The sequence below is a fragment of the Convolutriloba macropyga genome, chromosome 2 (assembly GCF_964194025.1).
Source record: "Convolutriloba macropyga chromosome 2, txConMacr16.3, whole genome shotgun sequence".
NCBI lineage: Eukaryota > Metazoa > Xenacoelomorpha > Acoela > Convolutidae > Convolutriloba > Convolutriloba macropyga.
The window spans coordinates 28,737,539-28,763,461 of record NC_134469.1 but is presented as its reverse complement, the minus strand read 5'-3'; the positions used below and the strand labels follow the sequence as shown (position 1 = coordinate 28,763,461).

The following is a 25,923-nucleotide window of genomic DNA, read 5'->3' as shown; positions in this document are numbered from 1 at the left end:
TCCCCAACACTGCATACATTGCTTTCTTGCAACTTCTCACCAACCGTTTCCATACTCCTCCAAAGTGAGGTGCTGCGGGTGGGTTGAACTTCCATCTGATTCCTCGTTGAACTAGATGTTCTACGATCCCTTCTTTGTTCCATGCCGCAACATACTCCGCAAACTCCCTTTCAGCTCCAACAAAGTCCTGCCATGTCTACCATGTCCTAACAGCTGAATTAATTATTTCAAGTTTAGTATATTGAAACTCCACACAGACCTGAATCAGAGAATAGTATCAGAAACATTTAAAAATGTACAAACCACCGACAGTTAAAACAGATCAAACGGACAAAACAGCTGATAAATTGAACGCAAATTTATACTAGGCAGAGTAAAAGATCTTCGATTCTGAGGAGCATACAAAAATGTTACCCTTTGACGTAAGAGCGACGGAGAACAATACTCTTTTCAAAAGAACTTAAACAGTTTTCGCAAAGTCAGCACAAAATTTTTCCAAGAGATAGACAAGTAGGATCATTTGTGTCTGATTTTTATATTATATATAGTGGAACGAACAGCTTAATGGGTAACATCAATTAATAACCAGATGACTAATGTATAATTTTGATTATTTCAATAAATATTCCTGATTATTCTGAAGGCATGTAAACTTTAACCTTTCGGTTATATTATTAATTTACATGTTTGAAAAAAAATAATAGCATCGTTAAACAGACGGAAAAAATCTATTGGATGCGACAGGCCGAATCGTTGCAGTGTTTTCTTGAATATCAAGAAAAAGCCGCCCAAAACTCCCAAAACAAGGGGTATAAAATTTATATCTAAATATTACAAAAGTTGGATTCACAATGGTCAGTATTGAGGGAACCAAGCATTTTGTGGCTTTTGTCTGAAATATCATCCTGCTTTCACAGATGCTTACAATTGTAGCAAATCAACGGCACCAAAAAAGTGTTTGCTTGTTGAAACAATGTTTTTAGTTCTCTACAGGAGAAAGATAACAGAGAACCCAAAAAGTTGTAAGAGTTTTGAGCTGCATTTTCCTTTAAAAAATCCTCCCATTGCAGCCCCATTCCTCTTACATCTTTTTGGGCGGAAAAATTTGACCCGGGAGTTCAACAGAGAAAGAACGCTGTTTGCATGTTTTATATGAATACTGAGCAGCTATCTCACCTGGTGGGGGAAACTGCAGGCTTTCTGGATAGTAGTAAACAAAAAGAAACCAATAGCAACATAAGATCAAAACATTACACACTCCAAAATCAAGGTCAATGTGTGAAATAAGGAAGAGAGGTGTGCGAAATCATGCGACATTTCCGCATACCTCACCTACACATGTAGTAAATGTGATTATGTGAACTAGATATAACTTTAAGATCATTTATCTAAGTGCCGTAAGATACGTATGAGTGTGTGAGTGAGTGAGTGCGTATGTGTATGTGTTGTGGAAATGGAAAACAATTGACGCACTAGTTTGAATGAAGCACATTAAAAATTGAGAGGATAAGGAAGCTATTCTGAACAGTTACTAAATAAACTTTTTCTGCACCAAACAACCTACCGACCAGCCAGCCAACCAGCTACCATCCCACTCATAGAGCACCACATCATATAATACTCGTTCTATATTTCTCTCTCTCTCTCTTGTCAGCTATTTTGTATTTCTCATTCTCAGTGGTGAAATGCTGTGCAAACAAGAGATGAATAAAATTAGCGATGGAAAAGGGAGAGAAGTGGAAAATGGAGTACAAAAAGAACACAAAAACACATTTGCATCACTTATTGAGCAAAAGGAACAACGCTCTATTGAAAAAGGAGCTATGTGTTTTGTGCAAACTCACATTTCCCACAAACAAAACTTTTTGCACTGGTTTGTTTGGTAAACAATCCCGAATTACTTTAATAACCCAATTAACGAAATCGTTTTGTGTCTCAAGCAAAGAGTACTGTTGAGCACAGCATATAAGCCGAAAGCTGTTCAAAGAGCAGAGATAGGGGGTGGGAGGGGGAGGCGGCTAGGAGCAGCTATGGCGTCCCTTTAGACTAGTAGCCCGGGCCGAATTTTTCCGCCCCTAAAAATGTAAGAGTGAGGCTGCAATGGAAGGATTTTTTCTACGAAAATGCATCCCAAAACTCTTACACCTTTTGGGCTGCAATGGATTGCCAGGAGGGGGGGGGGGGGTAAATTGATGTAAGAGTGAGGGGGTTAATTTATCTTTTACCGAAGATCATTCCCCCAGGCAGCCCATTGCAGTACAAAATATGTAAGAGTTTGAGCTGCAGTATTCTAGAAAGTCCTCCCATTGCAGCCCCACTCGCACATCATTATACATCCTTGCCAGCCCCACTCTTACACCATTTTACACCCTCTCAAAAACTTACCTTCCACTGTTACATCATGTTACCCCCTTTGAAGCCCTAATTTTACCTCGTAATAGCCCCCGTGCTCGAAAACTGGCAGTCTTAAACCAACAAACTCTACCCTCAGCAGGTTCTCCTTAGCCTCCAAACCATCAATTCTTGCTCAATTCTCGACGGTTCATCTATTTGAATAAATAATAACAACATAAAAAATTTGCTCTTCTAAAGTCCTCCCATTGCAGCTCGTTTTTCCATTGGATTATTGGCCAGTGGGTAAACCCCCAACAGTCCTCCCATTGCAATTCAATGCACTCCACTCTTACATTGCAACCTGGTCACGGAGGGAGGGGGATATTCCTCAAAAGTTCTCCCATTGCAGCCCGACTCATACATCACTTTCCCTCAAAAATTATCCCCAAAAAGATGTAAAATTAGGGATAGTTTAAGGGGGGGGGGGGGGGGTAAATTGATGTAAGATTAAGCGGGTAATCGAGATAATCGGGCTTAACAGTGGGGATTTTTAGATTTCGCCCCTTAACAGTTACCCCCAAAAAGAAAAAGATATAAGTCTAGTGAGTAAATTACGGAAGATAAAACGATGTAATTTAGGTTGTAACGGGGATTAATGGGGATTGTCAATATTTTTTTTGCCGTTTTCATCGCCTGATTTATGTAATTTTACCGCATTCACCGCTTATCTTACAAAGCGTTCCACAAGCACCGCTTATTTCACATAATTTGGACAATTTTTAAGCGATGCGTCGCTCATTTTAGCAATGAAATTAAATAATTTCACTGCTACCTGTTGATAGTTTCTTTTCCTCAGCAATTCACCGTCTGATTTATACTTTTCTCCGCATTCGCTGCTTATCTTGCAAATTTTTTTGAGTTGAATGACGATGACCCTCGACCCGGGTTTTTTTAAACTGGTTTAGGTGCTAAATTGGTTAAAGATTTAATGGAGGCCAATGAGAGAGGTATTTAGAAATAATTCCTCAAACTACTCTTGTAAAAGGTAAAAATAGATTGGTTATGTGGCGGTAATTTTTCTTTTTTACATATTACATGGAGTTAGTTTATAGAGACAAGTTGTAAATAGGGAGGTAACAATTATTAGTAGGTTTGCATAGGCTGGTGGTTCGAGTCCGATTTACTACTGTACTGTTGTTAGTGTGATTAAAAAGTAAAAACACTAATGGAGAAAAAAGCAGCAGATCAAAATCCACAATGTGTATTCACCAATGACAGACAGAGAGAAGACTCCAGTATCAAAACTACCCCCTGTTTATCCCCCAAAGTGAAGTAAGAGTGGGGGGTCATTGTCTAAGGGGATAAAACAATGAAACTTTAGCGGTGATTTTTTGGGTAGTGGGAGGAAATTTTAGATTTTAGCACCCAAAAAATATCCCCGAAAAGATGTAAGACTAGTGGGTAATTTTACAGGGTAAAACAATGTAAATTTAGGTGGCGGATGGGAGTAGAGGGTGTGTTAGCTTTTACCCTCCTAAACATTACTTCCAAAAGATGTATGCTTAAGCGGTAACTTTAGGGGGGAAACGATGTAAGATCAGGAGGTAAATTAAGGGGGCAAAACGATAGAAAATTAGAGGGGTAATAAGGGACATCGAGGGTAATGGGGGCTAATGGGGACATTTTTGGAAGTTTCCTACCAAAAATTACACCCAATAAAGATTTAAGTTTGGTGGGGAAGTTTAGGGGAGTAACACGATTTAAGAGAGTGCTTATGGGGTTTGATGGGGATAATAGGGGGAATTTTTATGTTTTACCCACAAAACTTACCCCCCAAAATATTCAAGACTAGTTGCTGAATTTAGTAGAGTAAAGCGACGTAAGATTAGGGAGGGTAAAGGGGAATAAGGAGGGACTGTTACACTTTAACCCCCAAAAATTACTTCACAAAAAGATGAATGACTATGCGGCAATTTTAGGGGGGTAAAATGGTTTAGGATTAGGGGGTAATGGGAGTTACAGTGCGTAATTGGGAGTAAAGGGGGGCATTTATAGGTTTAACCGCCCAAAACATCCCTCAAAAAGTAAAGTTGGGGCGTAATTTTAGGGGTTAATACGATGTAGGATTGGGTGCTAATGGGGGGGGATAATAGAGGATAATAGGGAAAAATATTAATTTCTACCGCCGAAAATTACCCACCAAAAAAAGAAAGACTAGTGGGTAACTTTAGGGATCACCGCCTTCGCCGCTTATCTTGAATTTTTTTATTTGCACGACGTTGACCCTCAACCCGGGTGTTTATAAAGGTTTTAAAGTGGTTAAGAAATTTGATGGAGGCTGATGAGAGAGCTTATTAGAATTCAATCCTCAAATTACTCTTGTAAACTGTAAGAATAGATTGGTTTTGTGGTCTTAGTTTTTCCTGTTTGCAAATTACACAGAATTAGATTACAGAAACAAAGTGTAAAAAGGGAGGCAACATTTATTAGTGGGGTTGCATAGGTTGATGGTTCGAGTTTGATTTACGACTGTACTGTTGTTAATACGATAAAATTAAAATTTTAATGAAGAAAAGTGCAGCAGATCAAAGTCCACAATGTGTATTCACTAACCACAGACTGAGAATTCTTTTGTATAATAACTACCCCTCTTTATCCCACAAAGTGATGTAAGAGCAGGAGGTAATTGTCTAAGGGGGGTAAAACGATTAAAAATAGCGGAGATGTTGAGCTTAGTGGGGACAAATTTTAGATTTTACCCCCCTTAACTGCCCTCAAAAAGGTCTAAGATTCAAGGTTAAATTTAAGGGGGTAACAAGACAACGGATAAAGGTGCTAACGGGATAAATTGGGCTTTATTATGGCGATTTTTTAGATTTTACTCCCGAAAATTGCCCTCCAAAAAGATGTAAGAATAGAGGTTAAATTTAGGGTGGTAAAACGATCTAAGATTAGGGAGTAATGTGGAGTAGGGGGAATTGTTAGCTTACCTCCCTAAGTATTACCTCCCGAAAAGATGTTTGCTTAAGCGGTAATTTTAGCGGGTAAAACGATGTAAGATTAGTGCGGTAATGGGAGGGAGTGGGGTATAATGTGGGAATGTTTTCAATTTTAGACACCAAAAACTTACCTCAAAATATTTGAGATTAGGAGGTAATTTTAAGGGTCAAAACGCATTAAATTTAGAGGGGTAATATGGGAAATCGAGTGTAATGGATGTTAATTTTTGGACTTTAACCAATAGAATTAATCCGAAAGAAGATGTAAAATTAGGGGGTATTTTCAGGTGGCTAACGCGATTTAAGATAGTGCTTAATGGGGTTTGATGGAAGATAAAAGGAGAAATCTTTAGGTATTACCCCCAAAACTTACCCCCCCCCCCAAGATTTAAGACTAGTGGCAAATTTAGGAGAGTAAAACGATGTAAGTTAAAGATATATGATTAGGTGGCAATTTTAGGGGGGAACGATGTAGGATTAGGGGGTAATTTGGCTAATTGTGGTAATTTGAGGTAATGGGAGCATTTTTAGGTTTGATGCCCCCAACATAGGTGGTATTGGTGGGTTTCAGTTTTTACCCCCAAAAATCACTCCCGAAAAGATGCAAGATTAAGTGGTTATTTTAGGTGGTTAAAACGATGTTGGATTAGGGATAGAATGGGTATTCGTGGGTAATGTAGGGTAATGTTGGCATTTTCAGGCTTCGCCAACCCCGGAAACAAACTTACTCTCGAAAAGATAAGAATGGTAATATGGGGAATTTTTAGATTTTACTGCAGAAAATTACCCCACAAAAATTACGCTCAAAAAGATATAAGATTAGGGGGTTATTTAAGGGGTGTGAAACGATGAAAGTTTAGGGGCAGAGAATAGGGAATAAGGGCGAAATGTCAGATTTTATCTCCCCAAAAATTACCCCTCAAAAAGATGTATGATAAGGATGCAATTTTAGGGGGTACAAAAAGTAAGAAATGTAAAGTTAGAGTGTTAAGGAGGGGGGTTGAGCGGAGTAATGAGGAGTACCAGGTGGAAATGTTAGCTTTCACCCCCAGAAAATACCCCCGAAAAATTTAAGATTAGCGGGTAAATTTAGGGGGTAACACGATGTAGGATTAGGTGCTAATGGGGGTAAATGTGGGTAAGGGGGTAAAGGGGGCGTTTTTAGATTTCATCCCCCAAAGTTTACCTTTAGGAGGGTGAAAAAATGGGGCGTAATTCTAGGGGGTATAACAATGAAGGATCGGTGCTAATGGGGTTAATGGGGATAATCGGAGAAATTTTTAGATGCCAAAAATTACCCCCCAAAATATTCAAGACTAGTGGCTGAATTTAGGAGAGTAAAGCGACGTAAGATTAGGGAGGGTAAGGGGGAATATGGAGGGACTGTTACACTTTAACCCCAAAAAATTACTTCACAAAAAGATGAATGACTATGCGGCAATTTTAGGGGGGTAAAATGGTTTAGGATTAGGGGGTAATGGGGGTTACAGTGCGTAATTGGGAGTAAAGGGGGGCATTTATAGGTTTAACCTCCCAAAACATCCCTCAAAAAGTAAAGTTGGGGCGTAATTCTAGGGGGTAATACGATGTAGGATTGGGTGCTAATGGTGGGGGATAATAGAGGATAATAGGGAAAAATATTAATTTCTACCGCCGAAAATTACCCACCAAAAAAAGAAAGACTAGTGGGTAACTTTAGGGATCACCGCCTTCGCCGCTTATCTTGAATTTTTTTATTTGCACGACGTTGACCCTCAAGCCGGGTGTTTATAAAGGTTTTAAAGTGGTTAAAAAATTTGATGGAGGCTGATGAGAGAGCTTATTAGAATTCAATCCTCAAATTACTCTTGTAAACTGTAAGAATAGGTTGGTTTTGTGGTCGTAGTTTTTCCTGTTTGCTAATTACACAGAATCAGATTACAGAAACAAAGTGTAAAAAGTGAGACAACATTTATTAGTGGGGTTTTATAGGTTGATGATTCGAGTTTGATTTACGACTGTACTGTTGTTAATGCGATAAAATTGAAATTTTAATGAAGAAAAGTGCAGCAGATCAAAGTCCAAAATGTGTATTCACTAATCACAGACAGAGAATTCTACTGTATAAAAACTACCCCCTTTTTATCCCACAAAGTGATGCAAGAGCAAAGGGGGTAATTGTCTAAGGGGGGTAAAACGATTAAAAATAGCGGAGATGTTGAGCTTAGTGGGGACAAATTTTAGATTTTACCCCCATTAACTGCCCTCAAAAAGGTCTAAGATTCAGGGTTAAATTTAAGGGGGTAACAAGATAACGGATAAAGGTGCTAATGGGATGCATTGGGCTTTATTATGGCGATTTTTTAGTTTTTACTCCCGAAAATTGCCCTCCAAAAAGATGTAAGAATAGAGGTTAAATTTAGGGTGGTAAACGATCTAAGATTAGGGAGTAATGTGGAGTAGGGGGAATTGTTAGCTTACCTCCCTAAGTATTACCTCCTGAAAAGATGTTTGCTTAAGCGGTAATTTTAGCGGATAAAACGATGTAAGATTAGTGCGGTAATGGGAGAGAGTGGGGTATAATGTGGGAATGTTTTCAATTTTAGACAACAAAAACTTACCTCAAAATATTTGAGATTAGGAGTTAATTTTAAGGGGCAAAACGCAATAAAATTAGAGGGGTAATATGGGAAATCGATGGTAATAGATGTTAATTTTTGGACTTTAACCATTAAAATTAATCTGAAAGAAGATGTAAAATTAGGGGGTAATTTTAGGTGGCTAACGTTATTTAAGATAGTACTAATGGGGTTTGATGAGGGATAAAAGGAGAAATCTTTAGGTTTTACCCCCAAAACTTACCCCCCCAAGATTTAAGACTAGTGGCAAATTTAGGAGAGTAAAACGATGTAAGTTAAAGATATATGATTAGGTGGCAATTTTAGGGGGGGAACGATGTAGGATTAGGGGGTAATTTGGCTAATCGTGGTAATTTGAGGTAATGGGGGCATTTTTAGGTTTGATGCCCCAAAAAAAATATCCCTCAAAGAGATGTAAAGTAGGGGCGTAATTCTAGGGAGGAAAACGATTATGTATTGGGTGGAATGTGATAAGGCGGGAATTTTTGAATTTTTGGCTCCGATAATTACCCCTCAAAAGATGAAAGACGAGTGGTTAACATTAAGGGTGTAAAATGATGTACGATTAGGTGATAATGGGGATAATCGTAGGTAATAGGTGGTTTTGGGGGGTTTCAGTTTTTACCCCCAAAAATCACCCCCGAAAAAATGCAAGGTTAAGGGGTTATTTTAGGTGGTTAAAACGATGTTGGATTAGGGATAAAATGGGTATTCGTGGGTAATGTAGGATAATGTTGGCATTTTCAGGCTTCGCCAACCCCGGAAACAAACTTACTCTCGAAAAGATAAAAATGATAATATGGGAAATTATTAGATTTTACTGCAGAAAATAACCCCACAAAAATTACGCTCAAAAAGATATAAGATTAGGGGGTTATTTAAGGGGTGTGAAACGATGAAAGTTTAGGGGCAGAGAATAGGGAATAAGGGCAGAATGTCAGATTTCATCTCCCCAAAAATTACCCCTCAAAAATATGTATGATAAGGATGCAATTTTAGGGGGTAAAAAATGTAAGAAATGTAAAGTTGGAGTGTTAAGGAGGGGGGGTTGAGCGGAGTAATGAAGAGTAATAGGTGGAATTGTTAGCTTTCACCCCAAAAATTACCCCCAAAAAATTTAAGATTAGCGGGTAAGTTTAGGGGGTAACACGATGTAGGATTAGGTGCTAATGGGGGTAAATGTGGGTAAGGGGGTAAAGGGGGCGTTTTTAGATTTCACCCCCCCCAAAGTTTACCTTTAAGAAGGTGAAAAAATGGGGCGTAATTCTGGGGGGGGGGGGTAAAACAATGAAGGATCGGTGCTATTCGGGTTAATGGGGATAATCGGAGAAATTTTTAGATGCCAAAAATTACCCCCCAAAATATTCAAGACTAGTGGCTGAATTTAGGAGAGTAAAGCGACGTAAGATTAGGGAGGGTAAGGGGGAATATGGAGGGACAGTTACACTTTAACCCCCAAAAATTACTTCACAAAAAGATGAATGACTATGCGGCAATTTTAGGGGGGTAAAATGGTTTAGGATTAGGGGGTAATGGGGGTTACAGTGCGTAATTGGGAGTAAAGGGGGGCATTTATAGGTTTAACCTCCCAAAACATTCCTCAAAAAGTAATGTTGGGGCGTAATTCTAGGGGGTAAAACAAAGAATGATGGGTGCTATTGGGGTTAATGGGGATAATCAGAGAAATTTTTAGATGCCACCGCAAAAAATTACCCCACAAAAATATGAAGGACTAGTGGGTAACTTTAGGGCTGTAAAAAGAAGTGTGTTTAGGAGGTATTGGGTATTAAGGGGGATTGGCAGCCTTTACACAACTAAAGTTACCCGCAAAAAGAAACATTCTTAAGCGGTAAATCTAGTGGGGTTAAATGATGAAAGATAAGGGTGATTATTGGAAAGCTTTCTAGGTTTTACCCCCTAAATTATACACTCAAAACATATAAGATTAGGGGTTATTTAAGGGGTAAAACGATATAAGATTATAGGGGTAATATGGGTAATCGGAGGTAATGGGGTTAATGGGGTCGTTTTTGAGCTTTACCCAATAAAAATGACCCGAAAAAATATGTAAAATTAGGGGGTAATTTTCGGGATCTAACGCGATTTAAGAGGGTGCTAATGGGGTTTGATGGATGATAAAAGGGGAAATTTTTAGGTTTTACCCCCAAAATTTACGCCCCCACATGATTTAAGACTATTGGCAACTTTAGGGGAGTAAAACGATGTAAGTTAAAGATGTATGATTAGGTGGCAATTTTAGGGGGGGTAAAACGATGTAGGATTAAGGGGTAATATGGCCAATCGTGGTAATTTGAGGTAATGGGGCATTTTTATGTTTGACACCCCCCCCCAAAAAAAAGACATCCCTCAACATGATCCCTCAAAGTTTGGGCGTAATTCCAGGGAGGAATAATATGTAATATTGGGTGGAATGTGAAAAGGCGCGAATTTTTGAATTTTAAGCTCCGAAAATTACCCCCAAAAAATGATAGACTAGTGTTTAACTTTAAGGGTGTAAAGTGATGTACGAATAGGGGATATTGGGGGTAATCGTAGGTAATGGGTGGTATTGGGGGGATTTTAGGTTTTACCCCAAAAAATCACCCCCGAAAAGAAGAAAGATTGAGGGGTTATTTTAGGTGGTTAAAAAGATGTAGGATTAGGGATAATGTGGGTAATCGTGTGTAATGTAGTGTAATTGGGGCAGTTTTAGGCTTCGCCACCCCCCCAAAAAAAACTTACTCTCAAAAAGATCTAAAACGGAGCGTAGTTCTAGATGGTAACACGATGTAGGATTGGGTGCTAATGGGGGTAATGAGGGATAATAAGGGGGAAATTTTAGATTTTACCGCCGAAAATTACCCCACAAAAATTACGCTAAAAAAGATAAAAGCTTAGGGGTTTTTTTAAGGGGTGTGAAACGATGCAGGTTTAGGGGCGGGGAATAGGGAATAAGGGCCGAATGTCAGATTTTAACTCCCCAAAAATTACCCCTCAAAAAGATGTATGATAAGGATGCAACTTTAGGGGGTAAAAAAATTAAAGAAATGTAAAGTTAGAGTGTTAAGGATAGGGGTTTTGAGAGGAGTAAGGAGGAGTAATAGGGAAAATTGGTAGCTTTTACCCTCAAAAATTACCCCCGACAAATGTAAGATTAGCGGGTAAATTTAGGGGGATGTAGGAATAGGTGGTAACGGGGGTAAATATGGGTAAGGAGGGTGGAGGGGGCGTTTTTAGATTTTACCCCCCAAAGTTTACCCTTAAAAAGATGAAAAAACAGAGCTAAGTTCTAGGGGGTAAAAAATGAAGGATGGGTGCTATTGGGGGTAATGGGGATAATCGAAGAAGTTTTTGGATGTCACCGCAAAAAATTACCCCCTAAAAATATGAAGGAGTTGTGGGCAACTTTAGGGCTTTAAAAAGATGTGTGGTTAGGAGGTATTGGGTATTAAGTGGGATTGGTAGCCTTTACCCCCTTAAAGTTACCCCGCAAAAAGATATATTGTTAGGCGGTAAAAAAAGGGGGGTTTAAGCAATTAAAGATTAGGATGGTAATGGGGGACAATGGTGATTAATGGAAACATTTTTAGTTTTTACCCCCAAAAATTTACACTGAAAACATATAAGATTTGGGGTAATTTAAGGGGTTAAAACGATATAATATAATAGGTATAATATGGGTTATCGGAGGTAATGGGGGTTAATGGGGTTATTTTTGTGCTTTACCCAATAAAAATGAGCCCAAAAAATATGTAAGATTAGGGGGTAATATTAGGGAGCTAACGCGATTTAAGAGGGTGCTAATGGGGTTTTGGTGGAAGATAAAAGGGGAAATTTTTAGGTATTACCCCCAAAATTTACGCCCCCACCAGATTTAGGACTAGGGGCAAATTTAGGGGAGTAAAACGATGTACCTTAAAGATGTATGATTAGGTGGCAATTTTAGGGGGGTAAAACATTTTAGGATTAGGGGGTAATGTGGCCGATCTTGGTAATTTGAGGTAATGGGGGCACTTTTAATTTTGACCCCTCCCCCCAAAAAAGACACCCTACAAAGAGATCCCTCAAAGTTGGGGCGTAATTCTAGGGAGGAAAACTATGTAGTATTGGTTGGAATGTGAAAAAGCGGGAATTTTTGAATTTTTAGCTCCGAAATTTACCCCCACCCCCTCAAAAGATGAAAGACTAGTGGTTAACGTTAAGGGTGTAAAACGATGTACAATTAGGGGATAATGGGGGTAATCGTAGGTAATGTGTGGTATTGGGGGAGGGGAATTTTTGGGTTTTACCCCAAAAAATCACCCCCGAAAAAGTGAAAGATTGAGGGGCTATTTTAGGTGGTTAAAAAGATGTAGGATTAGGGATAATATGGGTAATCGTGTGTAATGTAGGGTAATGGGTGCATTTTTAGGCTTCGCCACCCCCCAAAAAGAACTTACTCTCAAAAAGATAAAAAAATAATTGAGGCGTAGTTCTTGGTGGTAAAACGATGTAGGATTAGGTGCCAATGGGGTTAAATGTGGGTAAGGGGGGGGGGGTAAAGGGGGCGTTTTTAGATATCAACCCCCCACCCAAGTTTACCCTTAAGAAGTTGAAAAAACGGGGCGCAATTCTAGGGGGTAAAACAAAGAATGATGGGTGCTATTGGGGTTAATGGGGATAATCAGAGAAATTTTTAGATGCCACCGCAAAAAATTACCCCACAAAACTATGAAGGACTAGTGGGTAACTTTAGGGCTGTAAAAAGAAGTGTGTTTAGGAGGTATTGGGTATTAAGGGGGATTGGTAGCCTTTACCCAACTAAACTTGCCCGCAAAAGATACATTGTTAGGCGGTAAATCTAGTGGGGTTAAATGATGAAAGATGAGGGTGGTTATTGGAAAGCTTTTTAGGTTTTACCTCCAAAATTTTGCACTCAAAACATATAAGATTAGGGGTTATTTAAGGGGATAGAACGATATAAGGTTATAGGGGTAATATGGGTAATTGGAGGTAATGGGGTTAATGTGGTCATTTTTGAGCTTTACCCAATAAAAATGACTCCAAAAAATATGTAAAATAAGGGGAAATTTTAGGGAGCTAACGTGATTTAAGAGGGTGCTATTGGGGTTTGATGGAGGATAAAAGGTTTGCTTAAAAAGATGTTTGCTTAAACGGTAATTTTGGCGGGTAAAACGATGTAAGATTAGGGCGTAAATGGGAGAGAGTGGGGTTTAATGGGGGAATGTTTGCCATTTTAGCCCCCAAAAACTTACCTCAAAATATTTGAGATTAGAGGGTAATATAAAGGGGCAAAACGCTATCAAATTAGAGGGGTAATATGGGTAATCGGAGTTAATGGGGTTAATGGGGTCATTTTTGAGCTTTACCCAATAACACTGATCCCAAAAAATATGTAAAATTAGGGGGTAATTTCAGGGAGCTAACGCGATTTAAGATAAAAATGTCCGCAAAAATACCCTCCCGCTCCCAAAAAATTATCCCTGATGTTTGATTAGAGGCAATAGGGAATAAAGGGGACTGTTAGATTTTAACCCCCAATAACTACGCCACAAAAAGATGTCTAATTATAAGGCTGCTTTAGAGGGCTAAAGTAATTAAGAAAAGCCAGATTAGGGTGCTATAGTTGGGATGAGCGTTTTCAGATTTACCAGAAAAGTTCCCCGAGAAATATGTAAGACTAGGGAGTAGTTTTAGGAGTTTAACGCGATGTAAGATGAGGGTGCTTATGGGCTTAATGGGGATAATAGGGAAAATTTTTGAAAATTACCGTCCGAAAAAAAGTTAAGACTAGTGGCAAAAATAAGAGGTGTAAAACGATGTAAGATTAGGGTGGTAAAAGGAGTGGGGTATGATTGTTATGTTTTACCCACTAGAAATTACCCCACAAATAGGCAGCAATTTTTGGGGGATAAAACGATGTAACATTAAGTTGGAAATGGGGGAGATTGAGGGCTATTGAAAAATTTTAGATTTTACCCACAAACGTTACCCCCCGAAAGATATAAGATTAGTGGGTAGTTATAGGTGGTTAAAACAATGTAAGATTAAGGAGTTAAGGATGGGAGGAGGGGGGTAATGGGGGGCAAGAGGGGGAAATTAGGGGGTAACACGATGTCGGTTATGGATGCTAATGGGGTGCTTGGGGATTTAATATGGGGATTTTTTAGATTTTACTCCGGAAAATTGCCCTCCAAAAAGATGTAAGACTAGTGGGTAAATTTAAGGAGGTAAAACGATCTATGTTTAGGGGTGATGGGGAGTAGGGGGAATTGTTAGCTTACCTCCCTAAGTATTACCTCCCAAAAAGCTGTTTGCTTAAACGTAATTTTAGCGGGTAAAACGATGTAAGATTAGGTCGGTAATGGGAAAGAGTGGGGTATAATAAGGGAATGTTTTCAATTTTAGCCCCCAAAAACTTACCTCAAAATGTTTGAGATTAGAGGGTATTTTAAAGGGGCAAAACGCTATAAAATGATATGGGTAATATGGTAAATCGAGAATAATGGGGCCTTATGGGGTCTTTTTTGGACTTTAACCAATAAAAATAATCCGAAAAAAGATGTAAAAGTAGGGGGTAATTTTAGGGGGCTAACGCGATTTAAGAGGGTGCTAATGCGTTTGATGGGATGTGGAATGTGAAAAGGCGGGAATTTTTGAATTTTTAGCTCCAAAAATTAACCCCCAAGAGATGAAAGACTAGTGATTAACTTTAAGATTGTAAGACGATGTACGATTAGGGGATAATGGGGTAATCGTAGGTAATGGGTGGTATTGGGGCAGGGGGATTTTTAGGTTTTAAACCCAAAAAATCACCCCCGAAAAGATGTAAGATTAAGCGGTTATTTTAGGTGGTTAAAAAGATGTAGGATTAGGGATAATGTGCGTAATCGTGTGCATTGTAGGATAATGGGGGCATTTTTGGGCCTCACCACCCCCAAAATAATCTTGCTCTCAAAGAAAGGTTGCGCTCTCCTGGTGGTAACACGATGTAGGGTTGGGTGCAAAGGAGTGTAATGAGGGATAATAACAAGAATTTAAATTTAGAGTGTTAAAAAGGAGGGGTTTGAGCGGGGTAATGAGGAGTAATAGGGGGAATTGTTAGCTTTTACCCTCAAAAATTACCCCTGAAAAATTTAAGATTAGCGGGTAATTTTAGGGGGGTAACCCGATGTAGTATTAGGTGGTAATGGGAGTAAATGTGGGTAAAGGGGGCGTTTTTAGATATTACTCCCCAAAAGTTACCCTTAAGAAGATGATAAAAATGGGTCGTATTTCTAGGGGGTAAAGCAATGGAGGATGGGTTTTTTTGGGTTAGTGGGGATAAGCGGAGAAATTTTTAGATGCCACCGCAAAAAATTACCCTTCAAAAATATGAAGGACTAGTGGGTAACTTTAGGACTGTAAAAAGGTGTGTGTTTAGGAGTTATTGGGTATTAAGGGGGATTCGTAGCCTTTACCCCACTAAAGTTACCCCGGAAAAAGATATATTGTCAGGCGGTAATTTTGGGGGGTTAAACGATGAAAGATTAAGATGGTAATGTGGGACAATGGTGGTTAATGGAAAGTGTTTTAGGTTTTACCCCCAAAATTTTACACTCAAAACCTATAAAATTAGGGGTAATTTAAGGGGGTAAAACGACATAATATAATAGGGATAAAATGGGGAATTTTTAGATTTTACAGCATAAAAATACCCCACAAAAATTAAGCTCAAAAAGATATAAGATTAGCGGATTTTTTATGGGGCGTGAAATGATGTAGGTTTAGGGGCGGGGAATAGGGAATAAGGGCGGTATGTCATTTTTTAACTCCCCAAAAATTACCCCTCAAAAAGATGTATGATAAGGATGCGCTTTTAGGGGGGTAAAACAATGCAAGAAATTTAAATTTAGAGTGTTAAAAAGGGGGGTTTTGAGCGGAGTAAGGAGGAGTAATAGGGAAAATTGTTAGCTTTAACCCTCAAAAATTACCCCTGAAAAATGTAAGATTAGCGGGTAAGTTTAGGGGGATAACCCGATGTAGTATTAGGTGGTAATGGGAGTAAATGTGGGTAAAGGGGGCGTTTTTAGATATTACTCCCCAAAAGTTACCCTTAAGAAGATGATAAAAATGGGTCGTATTTCTAGGGGGTAAAGCAATGAAGGATGGGTTTTTTTGGGTTAGTGGGGATAAGCGGAGAAATTTTTAGATGCCACCGCAAAGAATTACCCTTCAAAAATGTGAAGGACTAGTGGGGAACTTTAGGACTGTAAAAAGATGTGCGTTTAAGAGTTATTGGGTATTATGGGGGATTCGTAGGCTTTACCCCACTAAAGTTACCCCGCAAAAAGATATATTGTCAGGCGATAATTTTGGGGGGTTAAACGATGAAAGATTTAGATGGTAATGTGGGACAATGGTGGTTAATGGAAAGTGTTTTAGGTTTTACTCCCAAAATTTTACACTCAAAACCTATAAAATACGGGGTAATTTAAGGGGGTAAAACGACATAATTTAATAGGGTTAATATGGGGAATTTTTAGATTTTACAGCCGAAAAATACCCCACAAAAATTACGCTCAAAAAGATATAAGCTTAGCGGATTTTTTATGGGGTGTGAAATGATGTAGGTTTAGGGGCGGGGAATAGGGAATAAGGGCGGAATGTCAGATTTTAACTCCCAAATTACCCCTCAAAAAGATGTATAATAAGGAGGCAATTTTAGGGGGGTAAACAGTGTAAGAAATGTAAAGTTAGAGTGTTAAAGAGGGGGGTTTGAGCGGAGTAATGAGGAGTAATAGGGGGAATTGTTAGCTTTTACCCTCAAAAAATAACCCCGAAAAATATAAGATTAGCGGGTAAGTTTAGGTGGGTAACACGATGTAGGGTTAGGTGGTAATGGAGTAAATGTGGGTAAGGGGGTAAAGGGTGCGTTTTTTAGAAATTACCCCCCAAAGTTTAACCTTAAGATGATGATAAAAATGGGTCGTAATTCTAGGAGGTAAAGCAATGAAGGATGGGTGCTAATGGGGATAATCGGAAAAATTTTTAGGGGCACCGCAAAAAATTACCCCCCCCCCAAAAAAAAACTAGTGGGTAGCTTTAGGGCTGTAAAAGATGTGTGGTTAGGAGGTATTGAGTATTAAGGGGGGTTGGTAGCCCTTACCCCACTAAAGTTACCCCACAAAAAGATATATTTTTAGGCCGTAAATTTGGGGGGGTTAAACGATGAAATATTAAGATGGGAATGTGGGACAATGGTGTTTAATGCAAAGTGTTTTAGGTTTTAACCCCAAAATTTTGCACTCAAAACGTATAGGATTAGGGGTAATTTAAGGGGGTAAAACGATATAAGATTATAGGGATAATATGGGTAATCGCAGGTTATGGGTGTTAATGGGGTCATTTTTGAGCTTTACCCAATAAAAATGACACCAAAAAACATTTATAATTAGGGGGTAAATTTAGGGAGCTAACGCGATTTATGATGGTGCTGATGGGGTTTAACGGAGGATAAAAGAGGAAATTTTAGGTTTTGCCCCAAAAAAATGCCCCCCCAAAGAAAAAATATCCTTGATGTTTGATAAGAGGCAATAGGGAATGAAGGGGGATTGTTAGATTTTAACCCTAAAAATTACGCCACAAAAAGATGTCAAATTAGACGGCTGCTTTAAAGGGCTAAAGTAATTAAGAAAATCCAGATTAGGGTGTAAGATGTATGATGAGGGTGCTTATGGGCTTATCTGGGACAATAGTGGGATTTTTTTTAAAATCACCGCTCAAAAAAAGACTAGTGGCAAAATTAAAGGGTGTAAAAGGATGTAAGATTAGGGTGCTAAAAAGAGTTAGGCATGATTGTTATGTTTGACCCATTAGAAATTACCCCACAAATAGGCAGCAATTTTGGGGGATAAAACGATGTATTACTAGGTTAGTAATGTGGGACAGTGAGAATTATTGAGAAACTTTAGATTTTACCAACAAACGTTATCCCCAAAGATATAAGATTAGTGGGTAGTTATAGGTGGTTAAAACAAAGTACGATTAAGGAGTTAAGGATGGGAAGAGTGGGGTACTGGGGGATAGAGGGAACATTTTCAGATATTGACCTCAAAAATCGGCCTCTAGAGAGATGTAGGATTAGGGGGTAACGTGGAGTTAAAGGGATTGTCCAAATTTTTTCAACGTTTTCACCGGCCGAGTTATGTAATTTTACAGCATTCTCCACTTATCTCATAAAACCTTCTGCTTGCACAGCTTGTTTCACATAATTTGGGCACTTTTTAAAACGTTACATCGCTAATTTTAGCAATGAAATTAGGTAATTTCACTGCTACCAGGTGAATCCTTTTTTTTCAAAGCCTTCAACGTCTGATTTTTGTAATTTCACCGCATTCACCGCTTATCGTTGAAAACTCAATGGAGGGTTACGTGCTATTGGGTGGTAAGGGAGGATAATAGGGGGAACTTTCAGATTTTAGCGCCAAAAATTACCCCCAGAAAAATTAAACACTAGTGGGTAATTTTTGGGGTTAAACGATATAAAACTAAAGGGGTAATAGGGGAAATCGAGGGTAATGGGTGTTAATGGGGTCATGATAGTTCTTCACCCACCAAAATTTATCCCCAAAAAGATGTAAGATTAGGGGTAATTTTAGGGGGTAACGCGACATAAGATTAGAGCGCTTTTGGGGGTTAATGGGACAAAAGGGGGAATTTTTCGGTATTACCCCCAAAAATTACCCCCCAAAAATATTAAAGACTAGTGTCTAGACTTAGGGCTGTATAACGATGTAGGATTAGGGCGAATAGGGAATAAGGTGGATTGTTGGTTTATGACCCCCAAATATCACGCCTACAAAAAGATGTATGATTAAGCGGCAATTTTAGGGGGTGGAGTAATGTCAGAAAGCCAAATTAGGGTGCTAAGGGGGATGCTCGTATTAACGGGGGGTAATAAGAGGGAATTTTTAGATTTATTCTCAAAAATTACCCCAAAAGCATGTAAGATTAGGGGTAAATTTAGGGGGGTAAAACGATGTAGGATTAGGGGGTAATGGGCGTAATCGTGGGCAATGTGTGTAATGGGGGCACCTTTAGTTTTTACCACGCAAAATTTACCCTCAAAAGGTGTAAAATTGGGGCGTAATTCTAGGGGGTAAGACAATGTAGGATTTGGTGCTAAGGGGGGCAATGAAGGATTAAGGGGGGGATTTTTAGATTTTACCGACAAAGATGTCCCCCAAAAGTTTGAAAGACTAGTGGGTAATTTTATGGATGTAAAACGATGAAAACAAAAGGGTAATGGGGATTAAGGGGGATTGTTAGATTTTGTCTCCTTAATTTTACTCCGAAAGATGTGTGATTGTGTGATTGGGCGGTAACTTTAAGGGGGTAAAACGATGAGAGATTAGGATGGTATTCGGGGACAATGGTGGTTAATGGAAATCTTTTTAAGTTTTACCCCCCAAAACTTTCCTTCAAAGTATAGAAGATTAGGGGGTAATTCAACGTGGTAAACCATTTAAGATTAGAGGGTTAATATGGGTTATTGGGGGTAATGATATTTAACGGGGGAATTTTTGGGTTTCACCCCTTCCCGCCAAAAATTACCAAGAAAAAGACGTACGATTAGGCTGTTTTTTATGGGGTAAAACGATGTGAGATTGGGGTGGTAATGGGGAGTTTTGAGGGTTGAAGGGGGAGAATTTTAGATGTTACCTTCGAAAATTACCCCCAGAAAAATAAAAGATTAGTGGGTAGTTTTAGGGGATTGAAACAATTTAAGATTAGGGTGTTAAGGAGGGGGGAGGAGAGGGGTTAATGGAGGATGACAGGGGGAATTTTCAAAATTTACCCTCAGAAATTAGCCTCCAAAAAGATGTAAGATTAAAAGGTAAATTTAGGAGTAGAAAAGATGTGATATTAGGGTGTTAATGGGGGGAATTTTGAGATTTTGCACCCAAAAAAACCGCCCCAAAGAAACATGATAAGGCGGTAACTTTGGGGTCTATCACGGTATAAGATAGGGGTGTCAATGGTGGATAAAGGAGGGCAATAGGGGAACTTTTTCTATTTTACCCACAAAAATTAACCCCCAAAAAAGTGTAAGATCCGGGGCTAATTTTAAAGCGATAAAACATGGTAAGATTAGGAGGCTAAGGTGGTCAGAGGGGGATAAGGGTGGGGGAGGCTAAAAGGGGGAACTTTTAAATTTTTCGCTCAAAACGCAACCTCCGAAAGATGTAACATTTGGGTGTAGTTTTTCGGGATTGAAACAATGTAAAATATGGTGATAATAGCAGGTAATGAGGGGTAATAGAGTGAATTTGAAGATTTTAGCACCTAAAATTACCCTCAAATAGATGTAAGACTTTGAGCTATATTTAGTGAGGCAAAATAAGGTAAGCTAGAGGAAGGTAATTGGGAGCGATGGAGAATTTTTAGACAAAAACCTCCCCCGAAGTTATGCTAAAGAATGCATACGCCACTTTAATAAGTGCTCTAATATTTGTACACAATGTTAACACCTTTGACTCCGAAATATTTTATTTATTCCGCTGTTATAGATGGAGGTCTCCGTCAGTGTTTTTCAGAGTTCTGTGTCAACTGATGCGATCAGTGAGATGACAGAAATCAAAAAATAAAAATAACTCACCGGAATCAAAAACAAACTCTTTCAAGTTTTTACTAACAATTTCACCCATCTCACTCTTTTTTTTCTAAAATTAAGTTAGTCAGATGAAACACAATCTTGTGATACTGTTTAACAGTAAACAAAACAAAATACACTCTACTGACTCTTAATTAGTCGCAACAAATGGAAACCCTCTTCTCATCTGACACCTCCTACGTTTCGGAAAAACTACTCTCATTACGAGAAGCGAATTGCCCATTAATTGATGACATAACACCTGATTCTTAAAGATAAAACTCAAACGCTCTGGTTTAACGCATTTCAGTGACTGCAGCATCACAACTAAGCGCAAGAAAAACAATCTTTTCTCTTAGAAGTAATTAAAACTTCTCAATACTATAGAACAGCATTCCAATCCTACCTGAGAGACATTTTACGCCGATGAATAACAAAAAGCTGCAATAATGTTTCTACGTCACCCAATCACCCGAAGTCTTATCTCTCTAATATGTACTACACTATTTTGCCCTCCTTCAGATACCCTATATCTGTTCCTACAAGGAATTCAATGAGAATAGCAGATAGCTCAACCAGATGAAAAAGTTATTCAATGGTAGTTTGAATCATTAAAACAATGAGCTAAATCTCCTAATACATACTTTAAACCTTCACAAGTTGAAAGCGTGCATAAAATAACGCGATAAATAAAAGCCTTTAACAAACTCTTTCAAATGTTCTTTAAATACGTTCACAGATACAAATTTATCTGAACCAATCATCATAGAAGTTTTAGGTCTAATTACATGGTACAAACGCGGTTTTTAGCGTATCCTCACACGCCATATGTATAACGCAAGAAAACAAATTAAAAAAAAACATTACCCCAAAAGGATGTAAGATTAGGGGTAAATTTAGGGGGTAAAACGATGTAGGATTAGGGGGTATTGGGCGTAATCGTGGGTAATATGTGTAATGGGGGCCTTTTTAGTTTTTACCACGCAAAATTTACCCTCAAAAGGTTGTAAAAATGGGGCGTATTTCTAGGGGGTAACACAATGTAGGATTTGGTGCTAGGGGGGGTAATGAAGAATTAAGGGGGGGGGGATTTTCAGATTTAACCGCCAAAAATGTCCCCCAAAAGTATGAAAGGCTAGTGGGTAATTTTATGGGTGTAAAAAGATGAAAAATAAAGGGTAATGGGGATTAAGGGGGTATGTTAGATTTTATCTCCTTAATTTTACTCCGAAAGATGTGTGATTTTGTGATTGGGACGATGAGAGATTAGGATGGTATACGGGGACAATGGTGGTTAATGGAAACTTTTTTAAGTTTTACCCCCCAAAACTTTCCTTCAAAGTATAGAAGATTAGGGGGTAATTCAACGGGGTTAACCTTTTAAAATTAGAGGGTTAATATGGGTTATCGGGGGTAATGGTATTTAACGGGAAAAACTTTGGGTTTCACCCCTCCCCGCCACAAATTACCAAGAAAAAGACGTACGATTAGGCTGTTTTTTATGGGGTAAAACGATGTAAGATTGGGGTGGTAATGGGGAGTTTTGAGGGTTGAAGGGGGAGAATTTTAGATGTTACCCTCGAAAATTACCCCCAGAAAAATAAAAGATTAGTGGGTAGCTTTAGGGGGTTGAAACAATTTAAGATTAGGGTGTTAAGGAGGGGGAGGGGAGGGGGTTCATGGAGGATGACAGGGGGAATTTTCAAAATTTACCCTCAGAAATTAGCCTCCAAAAAGATGTAAGATTAAAAGGTAAATTTAGGAGTAGAAAAGATGTGATATTGGGGTGGTAATTGGGGGATTTTTGAGATTTTGCACCCAATAAACCGCCTCAAAGAAACATGATAAGGCGGTAACTTTGGGGTCTATCACGGTATAAGATAGGGGTGTCAATGGTGGATAAAGGAGGGCAATAGGGGAACTTTTTCTATTTTACCCACAAAAATTAACCCCCAAAAAAGTGTAAGATCCGGGGCTAATTTTAAAGCGATAAAACATGGTAAGATTAGGAGGCTAAGGTGGTCAGAGGGGGATAAGGGTGGGGGAGGCTAAAAGGGGGAACTTTTAAATTTTTCGCTCAAAACGCAACCTCCGAAAGATGTAACATTTGGGTGTAGTTTTTCGGGATTGAAACAATGTAAAATATGGTGATAATAGCGGGTAATGGGGGGTAATAGAGTGAATTTGAAGATTTTAACCCCCGAAAAATGACCCTCAAATAGATGTAAGACTTTGAGCTATATTTAGTGAGGCAAAATGAGGTAAGCTAGAGGAGGTAATTGGGAGCGATGGAGAATTTTTAGACAATACCCCTCACCCGAAGTTATGCTAAAGAATCCATACGCCACTTTAGTAAGTCCTCTAATATTTGTACACAATGTTAACATCTTTGACTCCGAAATTTTTTATTTATTCCGCTGTTATAGATGGAGGTCTCCATCAGTGTTTTTCAGAGTTCTGTGTCAACTGATGCGATCAGTGAGATGACAGAAATCAAAAAATAAAAATAACTCACCGGAATCAAAAACAAACTCTTTCAATTTTTTACTATTAATTTCACCCATCTCACTCTTTTTTTTCTAAAATTAGGTTTAGTCAGATGAAACACAATCTTGTGAAACTGTTTAACAGTAAACAAAACAAAATACACTCTACTGACTCTTAATTAGTCTCAACAATTGGAAACCCTCTTCTCATCTGACACCTCATACGTTTCGGAAAAACTACTCTCATTACGAGAAGCGAATTGCCCATTAATTGATGACATAACACCTGATTCTTAAAGATAAAACTCGAAAGCTCTGGTTTAACGCATTTCAGTGACTGCAGCATCACAACTCGCAAGAAAAACAATCTTTTCTCTTAGAAGTAATTAAATCTTCTCAAGACTATAGAACAGCATTCCAATCCTAACTGAGAGACATTTTACGCCAATGAATAACAAAAGCTGCAGCAATACTGTTTCTATGTCATCCAATCAACCGAAGTCTTATCTCTCTAATATGTACTACACTATTTTGCCCTCCTTCAGATACCCTATATCTGTTCCTACAAGGAATTCCATGAGAATAGCATATAGCTCGACCAGATGAAAAAGTTTGAATCATTAAATCACTGAGCTAAATCTCCTAATACATACTTTAAACCTTCACAAGTTGAAAGCTTGCATAAAATAGCGCAACAAATAAAAGCCTTTAACAAACTCTTTCTAATGTTCTTTAAGTACGTTCACAGATACAAATTTATCTGAACCAATCATCATAGAAGTTTTAGGTCTGATTATATGGTACAAACGCCGTTTTTAGCGTATCCTCGTACGCCATATGTATAAAGCAACAAAACAAATTGAAAAAAAAAAACATTTAACAAACTCAGTGCAAATCTCCCAGAATTTGTACAAACTTTTTTCAACCAATGTGGTTTCCATAAATCTATGTTTGTATAAGAGAAATCCAGTTTGAAATTTTACAAAAACTTCGCATCAGTACCGACAATATCACATATAAAAGTCAGAATAAAGAACACTATCATCTACAGTAGTTAACGCTACAGAAAAAACCTCCCTAGAAATGTCCCCATAACACCCACAAAACCAAGAATCATTTGTAAACACACCACTGATAGATATGATTCCAAACGATTCAAGAACAACCAATTTTCCCTCTGCTCTATTGGATGATGGAACAATCTTCTCCTAAAATATTATAAAAGTTATATCTCTCATTGAACTACAGATAACTACGACAACTACTTACGACCAGTGAATTCAACAGAGATCCCATGAAGTTCTAACCAAAATTGAAGTGCTGCTTTACCAAATGTCAACACACCACTGCCCTGGTTACGAAGACGAAATTGATTCAAAATTTTTGTCCAGCGAAGTAAACTGAATGCAAAACAAAATTCACAAAACACAAAAAACAAAGAAAATCAAGAAAAAGTAAAAATGAAAGCTCAGCAATTTTTATCCCTTCTTAGACATTTAAGTCCATAAATCATTTTGGCCGCAACAAACGCTCCAACACTGTACTTTTCACAGGCAGTTTCAGCTTAAACATTTTCTCTGGCTGTGAAATGAAGAAACCAACTGATGTCTCAAAATTAAGGGGGCTCAGCTGCTATGAAACAATCTAACAGACTATTTGACGGCACAGACCTGAAACTAACAACGGAAAATTTTTTAAATGCTATCAAAACAAATATGGTCATGACAGAAGCGGAACAAACTGATTCACCTTTTCATCAAGCGTTGATTTCAAAAACAGGAATTGCAGTGATCTAAACTAGCACAAAAATAGAACACTCACTTACCACTGAAAATTAAAAAGCATTGTCACCTTTTGGTAGAAAATATCAAAAGACTTTAATAAGCAACAAACTCAGACTCAAACATTAATAAATATAGAAAACATCGCATGCACATGTGAAGAACATTTAAAACATGGGAAATACCTAATTGAATGACGCTTTAGTAAAAATTATCGACACAAAGATAGCAAAAAATTGTACCAAAAAGACTGCCAATTACAAATCAACTGCATTGGAACCACATATTTTTAACTTGCGTTTTTAGTAAATAAATTTCATCACGAAGTCATATAAAGAACACACATTGAACGACACAAATCAAAATCGGCTAATTCAGCGCCATTAAACAGTATACATATGGAGTTAGACAACGTTACAAATGAAGACAATAAAACAATGGAGCAAAAAATTGCATAGTGCATCAATGCATTACGATACAAGTATTCAGATGACAAAAATTTTAAAGGAAAATCACTCTTCCTCAAATTTTTTTACAGAAAAACTTACGCCACAGTGTCTCAACTTGCCCTGACTGTCGATCTACTTGCCCAGTAGATGAAACACAGCAAAAATCCCAACACAGCAATTAAACCAAACTAACCGTAAATTAACCCAACTGGAACAAACAATATTGTCCTGCGAGCCGCAAGTCAATCGGATTCCCCAAACCCAAGACCATCGAACTGCCAAAAAAGATCACAATTATCGAATTATGTTAGACAGAATTGTCGTTCGCGACAACTACGTTTTTGGGTGTCTGTAAATTTTAATTTTCCGCTATTGGCAATTGATACCAATTCTTTATACCCAAAAAATAAGGATGATAAATACAGTTTCATTCATAAACTTGACCAGGTGATAATTTGGACGAAACACAAAAGAGCTGGCTCTGAACATGGAAAAACGCAGCTACTACAGGTCGAATTGACCAATTATGATTGTTATTTTGGATGGAAACTGTTACTTGAGCAGAACGCAGTCAACTATTTTGCTTGTTTACATCAATCATTATCTAAATTTTTTGCATCTT

The 25,923-nt window shown here is 38.3% G+C and overlaps 2 protein-coding genes across 2 annotated transcripts in view; both read right to left on the bottom strand.

Annotated features, from left to right (window-relative positions):
- Positions 1-1,553, bottom strand: part of LOC142358596 (innexin unc-9-like) — a 134,197-nt gene extending 132,644 nt beyond the window's left edge. Inside the window, exon 1 of the mRNA XM_075410035.1 lies at positions 1,177-1,553. The gene's annotated coding sequence lies outside the window, so the exon portion shown is untranslated. The remainder of the gene's footprint in view (positions 1-1,176) is intronic.
- Positions 1-25,923, bottom strand: part of LOC142358608 (uncharacterized) — a 591,411-nt gene that overhangs the window by 497,165 nt on the left and 68,323 nt on the right. The window lies entirely within an intron of this gene.